Here is an 8,805-nt window from a genome sequence, read left to right as displayed (position 1 = left end):
CTCCGCTCCGCTCCGCCCCGGCCCCTGCCCCGGCGCTGGGCCCGGCCCCGCTCCGCCCCGCCCCGACGGGGGCGCTGTCCTTTCCGCTTCCCGTTCTCGGGAAATGCGGGGTCCCTGGAGCCCGAGCGGCACTGCGGAGCGCGGGCACTGCCCGCTGTCCATGTCCCCGCGCCCAGAGCAGCGCCGGGCCGTGTTGTCTGACAGCTTTAGACGCGGTTCCCCGCCGTAGTCTGCTGGAAAAGCTCGCAGCCCGCGGCTTGGACAGCTGTACCCTTCGCTGGGTTAAGAACTGGCTGGCTGAGCGGGCTCAGAGAGTGGTGGCGAATGGTGCTGCATCCCCCTGGCAGTGGGGTTCCCCAAGGCTCAGTTTTGCGCACAGTCCTGTTTAATATCACTATTGTTGATCTGTATGAGGGAGCCGAGTGCACCCCCAGTAAATTAATGGATAACGCCAAGTGGGTGATAGAGTTGATCTGGAGGGCAGGAAGGCTCTGCAGAGGGATCTGGACAGGCTGGATCAATGGGCTAAGAACAGCAGTGTGAAGTTCAACAAGACCAAGTGCTGGTCCAGCACCTGGGTCCCAACAACAGTGACTCCTGCGGTGCTATAGGCTGGGGGAAGAGTGTCTGGAAAGCTGCCCAGCAGAAAAGGACCTGGGGGTGTTGGTGACAGCAACTGAACATGAGCCAGATGTGCCCAGGTGGCCAAGCAGGCCAATGGCACCCTGGCCTGTATCAGTGACAGTGTGGCCAGCAGGAGCAAGGTGGTGATTGTCCCCTGTACTCAGCACTTTTGAGGCCATGCCTTGAGTGCTGTGTTCATTTCTGGGTCCTTCAGTAGAAGGACATTGAGGTGCACATTTTATATTTTACCAATGTACTTTTACGAAGCAGAGGTATAAATCCTGCATAGATTATTTTAAGATATGGTTGCATTAATCAATGCTATCAGTGAATCCTTCAAAGCAGCAAACGCACTGCTGAAGCACTCATGACGTCAGTGACATTGCTTTGGGAAAAAATCATTGAAGTTCACATTTCCTGCTAAAATACGTTGGTAGCTCTCTGGTTCAATTTGCATGACAGGTTATAATAAATATGTTTAATTCAATATTATTTATGACAATGCTTGGTGCTCAGTCTAATTCTCTTGTCAATTCTGTATAACTGAATCCTAAATCTGGTTCAAGGATTTCATGGCCAAATGGTTTTGGTAATTAGCAGGAGATGAATATATCAGCCAGGTGGGTGTAAATCTTTGGGGATGAGAGGAAGGAGCTGACTGTATGTGGATAATTCCCCAGCTGGTGAGAGCAGGGGGAAGGAGAGCATGCCCAGGCTGTGCTGGGCAGGAGGTAGGGATGTCACTATCCCTGCGTCCCAGCCCTGCAGCTGGGGAGCTCAGTCAGAAGCTGCCTTGCCATGCTTATCTCTAAGTTCTACACAGCTGCATTTCCAGAGTGCTGCTGTGGTGACTGGCTCCAGCAGAGCATGGCATGTGTAAGCAGGGAGCAGCCATGCCTGCTGTGCAAGCAGTGATGGCTCAGGAGCTGCCTGTGACAGCCTGCAGGTCACAGCTGCAATGTCCGTCTGCAGGTCCTGACTTGAGGCACCCTGTGCTCTTGTGCTGCACATTCCCCTCAGCTGGACATTGTCCACCGTTGCAGTGTGTCTCTCTGAAGCACAGCAGATGTAGCTCTTTCTTTTCAGCCTCATCTCCCTTCTGAAACAAAAAGGAGACATGTCACAGCCTTGTCTCTGCAGTCTGCTCCTTTTACAGCTTCCACAAGACAGCTAAGACAAGGGGCAGCAATGCTCTGGCCTATAAAGCAAGTCCTTCCTTGTCTGAGCAGCAACCTTCTAAAACTTGAAATAGATTTGTTCAGCAATTTCAGTGGCCAATGCAGTTGCTATTTCAATGAAATCATGGTCTAAAGACTCCTGGCTGGGTGTATGGCATGGCTCTGCAATAGTCTGAGTGGATCCTTGGCTTCCACGGCACTCCAGATACATTTTTCTGTAGAGTTTGGGCTTTGGGGATGTTTGTAAAGAGAAGGACAAGGAATGTGGTGTTATAGTGCCCATGAGACAGTGAAGCCAGAGTGCCTACAGGTGTGCTGCTGTGGAATAGATCTGGTGTATGACAGCAGGGCTCCAGCAGGACAGTCCCACATACCCAAAGACATGCAGTGCATCTTGCCATATTCCCATTTAGTGTGGCATGTGCTCAACTTTTTGGCACTTCAATAATCTTCCAAATTTATCTAACCCAGTGCCTTGGAGGTACAGCTCTCATGGAGGTCAGTGAACTACCAAATATTTAATATCAAATACCTCTTCCATGAGCTAAGCTTTAAGGAATGAAGACCAGGAATCTTCTAGGTGGGGGTACGAGTGTATGAGGCACTATTTCTACATGGCAAGCTGTGTTGCTGGCTGTGTTGTGTTGCCTGCAGTGTTACTAGTAGCAAAGCCAGGCAAAGAGGATTTAGTAGGCATGGCCCCACACTTGTTCTGCACTCTACCAGGACACATAGGTGGGAAGGGAGAGAATCAGTGTTTGAGAAAACTGCAGCTGTAACAGGTAGAACAGGTCTCTTTTAATATCTTAACAATCACCTTCAACATGGATGCATGTGGGATTTCCTATGGGGCAAATAAGAGCCACAGCATGAATGCTGTGCCCATGGACTAACCCATGGCAGTGATTATGTGCAGAAGCCTAAAGGAAAGTGCTGTGGTGCACAATGTTTTGGTCAACACTTACTCAGAAATTACTTCAACCTACTATGAAAGGGTCACAGAGTCCACCCATCAGCAACACTTCCCCATGCTCCATGGTGTCCCTGCAAGTTATTGTCACTGCTATAATAATGGTAAAACCTACAGGTGTAAGTGGCAGATTCAATGATGAAAGAATTACAATGATTTGTGTTTATGCTTGAATCCTTCCTTTGCTTGTGGGTGCTGGCGCTTTTCCTGCTGTAATGCAGAGCAGATTTAAGTTACGCAGGGAGATGCCAGACTCCAGATGGATCATTTGGAAAAGCTGGTGGTCTGCAGAGGGCTGTGGAGTTGCATCCCTGAGGCTTTCTTGACCACGTAGTCTGTGCTTCCTGGACACCCAAGGCACCCTCCATGCCAGCTGGCTCCAGCCATGGCTGTCACTACAGGAAGGTGGGATCCAACCTCTCGTAGTCGGCTTGTTGGCTATTTCCTCAGAGTTCAGATAATTGGAGGAAGAAGGGAAGGAGTACAGCTGTGTGGGTGGGAAATTGTTTGAAGGGAAGAGGAATCAGTAGTTAGTTGCCTTAAATATACTTCAAGCTAAATATATTTCAAATATATTAAATATATTTCAAGCTAAACCGAGATGAAGATGTAAGTTCTACGCTGCTGCTGCTCATATTGTGTAAATAGTTTGCACAGCAGTAAGAGAGAGCCCTTCTTTCTAGGGTTTTTTCCCCAGTGCTGTACAATTGAGGCTGGTTGTGTGACACCATGTGCGGTGACGATTTCCCCTCTTTTTAGGCGAGTAACTCCCTCTAGGTGGCACCAGCACTCTTCGGTTCCCGAAACGCGCCCGCCCTGCGCTGGGCTCCGGCTCCTGCTGCCTGGAGTGCCCCGAGCATCCCTCCAGCATCCTCTCAGCATCCTCCCGGCATCCTCCGAACAGCAGCGCTGCGGGGCTCCCACCTCGCGTTAGCTGGCTAGAACAGCTGATTTTTGCCTTTGTAGGCTTTGAACTTCGACAATTGCAGACGTTTGTGTTTGCTTGCTGGCTTTCTGTGGCAAATACTTGTTCTCAGCCCCGTAACACTTATTCCATCTTGATAGGTGGAGTTCAACTTACCTAACTTCACGAATCTGAAAATTAGGTAAATAGATGAAACTATTTGCATGGGTTCCTGATATAACTGATGGAGACAGGTATCTCCAGAGTGCCAATTCTTTTCTTCCTGAGCATAGTTGTATCAGCTGTTGAGCTGTATTGTCCTCCCTGCTGAAGATCTGCTTGGGGGAAAGAGAATCTTAGAGGATCCAGAATAAAAGTGGGTATAAACTATTTGTGCTTCTGGATCTAGAGTTGATGAGTGTCATGCAAAGAGATTTTAGCTAAGTTTTAAAAAAAATACTTTTTCACAAAAGTCCAGGTCATGCAAGAGAGTTATCTGTAAATGTAACTGCTTTTTGTTTCCTGCCTCTTAAAGGAGACCTACCCAGACAGTTTATAGGCTTCTGTGAGACATCACATGTAACAAAACTTATTAGGTTTTAGTATATGGAGAATGGAGAGAAAGCCTGGAAAGATGGTGTGCAAAAGCAGAGAAGGAGGATCAAGGCTTGGCTGAACCATATAGGAAAAGCTGGAGAGGTCAGACAAGAGCTCAAACTTCTGTGTTACAGAGCTGGACTTGTGTGGGTCACTGTGGACCATAATGTCTGACAGAGCTTCATGAAACATGAAATGCTTGTAGGGTGTGGGACAGGAAAGCTCTGCTTTGGAGATTTTCAACTCAGGCCATCATATTATTCAAAGGAATTTGCAATAGTCAGCATAATTTACTGGCCAGCCCACAGCAGATTTCTCTGCAACTCCAGACTTGCTAGACTTACCCACCTATATTATATAGTGATTTTGGTTTGTTTTTTGGTGTTGTTTTTTTTTTTTTTTCATTTATAAGGGAGAATAGGGAAATTATTCAGTTACTCAGATACTTTTTGCTCATTGCTTTGTTCAGACTTTTCTTTCCAACAAATATTTTTGTTTGCTAATGGCTAATGAAGCTCAAAAACTTTGTGAGCAAAATAGCTACAGTTAGGTTTCTTGGTAATCTCTGAGACAGGATTCAGTGTGAATTTAGCGCAAAGACAACGCTGAAAGTAGAATTAGAGGCCACAGTCTTTCAGACTTGTATCAAAATTCTTAAAGCCAGTACAGGTGAGGATTTTAAAATCTAGACACTTGTTGAGAGGATGTAATGATCTGTATTTAGTTGGTTGGTACTAGTGGGTCTAGAAACCTTAGCTGTCAAAACATTCTTTGATTCAACTAATTAACACAATGGGCTAAAGTCCTACATCTCTGTAATTTGTGGGCAAGTAAACCAAGAAAGCCATCAGATTGCTGCATTTTGAAGTTTAAAATGCTAGCCTTTGTCTACTGGTTTTGATCACTGGCAGAATGTACTGAGATGCTGTGGTCAAGAAAACATAAATCACAGAGCACAAAAAAAGCACACTTAGAGATGTGAGAAACTTACACTGAAATGCACTTCCCCCATTCAAGGGATGACTATGTGCCCTTGGCTTTCAAATTATAAAATGTGAGTGTTTCCACTAGCTGATAGAAAGCAGGAGTCAATCTCTGATAAGATGAGAGCTCCTGTTCAGGATTGGTGCCATGCTTCTGGGATAAACATTGTTATAAACACTGTTATATTTGCATAGATCTTCATTCATAATTCATGCACAGGAATCCATAGACTTCAAGGTGTGACTTCTACATGTCTGAGGGCCATGATACTAAGATACATGATTTATTTACCATTCAGCTATATTATTTGCTGAGTTTTCACCAAACACAGCTAGCCAGTATCTTGCCAATGTAGTCAACTTGGAATCTGAGACAGTTTGGAGTTTCACCCTGGGAATAAAAGTAGCTTTATGATATGATATTGATCTCAGATTGGTAATGTGCTGTGAAGGCTAAGTCTGGGCAAGCTGTTTGCTATATGAACTGGCATTTGGATTTTTGAGAAACTATCATTATCTAAGGAAGTTTGTAAGGGAGAAAACTACCTAAAGCTCATAATTATCACTTGAATTATTTTGACTTTCAATATAGCTTAATGAAAAGTAAATACACCCTTAGTTAAGATTATAAGTAAGTTATGGTTAAAATGAGAGCAGGGAAGATAAGTTAAAATTCTCAGGAATGAGTCCTTAATAATTTCTTTGTCAAAGGGCACTGGTCCGTGCTACAATCACAGGGCTTGGCAGGGGCAGAATTCAGGCTCTAAGAGTAGCAAATTATTATCCGACTCTGTACAAAAATCCTCAAAGGACATACCTGTCTCTGTCTTCTGTATATTTTATATTTATTTAGAAATCTGCCAGAAGATATTCGCAGAATGATCAGGATTTTCCTGGAATAGACAGATTGCATTCAGGCATGGGTTTAAAAGTAAAAGTTTCTGCCTGAGATTCTTTTTTAAACTTTCAGACTCAAATACAAGATATGAGAGTTCAGGCACTAGCTGCCTGCCAAAGGAGAAAGACCAAGGCTGATAAAAGTAATGGAGGGCAGTTAGCTGTCTCAGGGATATCAGCTGAAGAAGGAAAGCTCTAAATAGACTAGGCAGGCAATGAGAAAAGTAATAACAACATTTATATCTCACAACTGGGAAGAATCAAAGTTCCCTCAAGGAAACACAGACCATTTCCATGCTGCTTTATACACTCCATGGAAATGGATGACATTAGTGGGCTTTTCCTACACCCTCTGGAGCTATGAATGAAAAGTATTTTAATGTTGGTACCTGTTTGGTAAACATAATCATGGAAACAGAAGGAATTTTAGGACATAGGTCCTGTTCTCTAGGGTGGCAGATGTTCCAGTCTATACATGAAATCAATAACAGGAGCAGGACCCACACTTGTCATGGACTATGAGAATGATATTACTGAGTAGCAGAAGCACCTTCTCCACTGGGCATTATCTGGAGTGGGTACCTCTCCCTTGTATGGGAGCTAAAGAAAGTGGCTGTGTCCCAGGGATACCACCTGCTGTAAAAAGGAAACATTGGGTTTGAAAATGCCAGGCTGCTGCCCTGCTCCGGAATGCAGATGTGTCATTTTCCATATGTTATCAGTGCTGTGCCATAGCATGAAGTCACAGGCTAAATTCATGCATGTGCTCATATACTTACTGGTGATCCTGCCTTGGGAAAGATGCAGAGACTCAATGAACCCTTACTGTCTGTGACCTGTGACTAGAAAGAAATTCAGGTTCTCAACTACTAAGTACAGTTAACAGCTGTAAAAACAGCTGTAGAAAATAATTTGTGTTGCAAAAGGTAAACATGTCACAAGGGAAATGAAAGCTGTTGATGAATATTCAAATTTTTTTTTCATGTATTCTTATTGTATAAATATAATCTGGGCAAATTAACTCTTCCTGATTAACTAATTTAGTGTAATATTGGAAAGACAATTTAACATCTTTGCTTTCTTATTAATGCCACATTGCTACAAAGGGCAAAAAAGATGCAAGCTCTGTGCTAACAGTATATTATTTATACTTGAAACTGCTAAGTTTCCTTAGCAGGACTTGATCCTAACTTGATCTGGGCTCAGCCTTTCAGTATGATGTGGTAAATGAGACAAACTAGTGCTGGCTTTGCAGTATTTTCAAGTGAAGGTGCAAGAGAATGGTATTTTATTCAAAGCAAATCAGTTTTATCTGTAGCTTTTGTTACAAATCCCAGTCTAGTTCTGAATAAAATCTGGACTGAGAAGTGAATCAGTTCCACTTTAGCTCACACATCTTCTTTTATTCTGTCAAACCATTTGCTGTGTACTTCTTCCCTTGCTGTCATGTGCTTAAGTTTTGTACTCCTTTTTGCCAGCTGTTTGATTAATTTTTATCTTGTCTTGCTTTTCTAATTAATTTTTTTCAGTTACAGATTTTTAAAGGATTTTTTTCCTTGGTGTGCTTACTGACTGAAAGTGTCTAGTAAATATTCATCAAGAAAGTGTTACATTAGTAATTTTCTCAATAAATATTTATTAGAGATTTAACACTACAAATGACTGTAGAATTGTGATAAATACTGGCTTCAGCTGAGAGACTAACAGTGCCTGAAGAGCACTGCATGCTGCAAGCATGTTCAGATGCAGCCAATCAGTGACAAATATCTGGTGATTTTTAGGTAGGAGAGCTGAGATTTCCTTACCTACCAGGCCCGTCATACACGTGATGGCACAGGATTAGCTTCTGAGCTGGGGGCATAGAATTAAGAGGCAAAGAATTTAAAATGGCAGCAGCAAACCAGAGGAGCTGGGGGCTGGCATTAGTTTTAAAACACTTTTGAAAATGCTCTGTATCTTGTCCCAGTGGAAACAGTCTTCTGGATTTGATAGATATGTGAGAAGCCAGAGGGGCTTCTTGTGATACAGCTAGACAAGCATATTGGTGTCCACTTCATTGGCATCTGTGTGTATGACTGGAAAAAAAAATTAAAATGAACCCTAGAAGTGTTAAAGCAAATGAAAGGTCATCCACAAGTTAATTACTTGTAGTGCCTTACCTGTGTATTTGCACTGACACATGCTGCACTGCTGCTCTCTGAACTAAGGGCTAGAAAAATAAACAGTTATGAGTGGGTAGATATGACTAAGGCAGGGGGGTCTCTGTGATAAATAATCCCAGCCCCTGTGCTCAGATGCTGGGAGCAGCTTTGGCCAAAGGCACGACTTGCTTGCCAGCCCCATTGTGTGATTCATCTCGGGAGACAGCAGTTAATAAACATTCTCATTGTCTGGGCTCAAAACAAGCTGAGGTCACATGGGGCTGGCACTGTTGCCTAGGAGGAGATGCAGGCTCTGCTCTCCAGACTGCTGTTTTCTTGGCTCTTTTAATGAAATCTTATCCTGACAGGTTTCAAACCCCTTGGACTGAGAGCAGCAAGATGACTGTCAGAGCAATAGGGATGTATTATTTGCATGTGCTTCTGGTCTTTGTGCCAGGAGCACAGCAATGTGCCAGGAACTCAGAGCAATGTGCTTTACCCATAGCTCTGC

Source organism: Geospiza fortis, unplaced genomic scaffold (genome assembly GCF_000277835.1).
Source record: "Geospiza fortis unplaced genomic scaffold, GeoFor_1.0 scaffold40, whole genome shotgun sequence".
NCBI classification, from domain to species: domain Eukaryota; kingdom Metazoa; phylum Chordata; class Aves; order Passeriformes; family Thraupidae; genus Geospiza; species Geospiza fortis.
The sequence above is the reverse complement of the archived record's forward strand: the minus strand, read 5'-3'. Positions refer to the sequence as shown.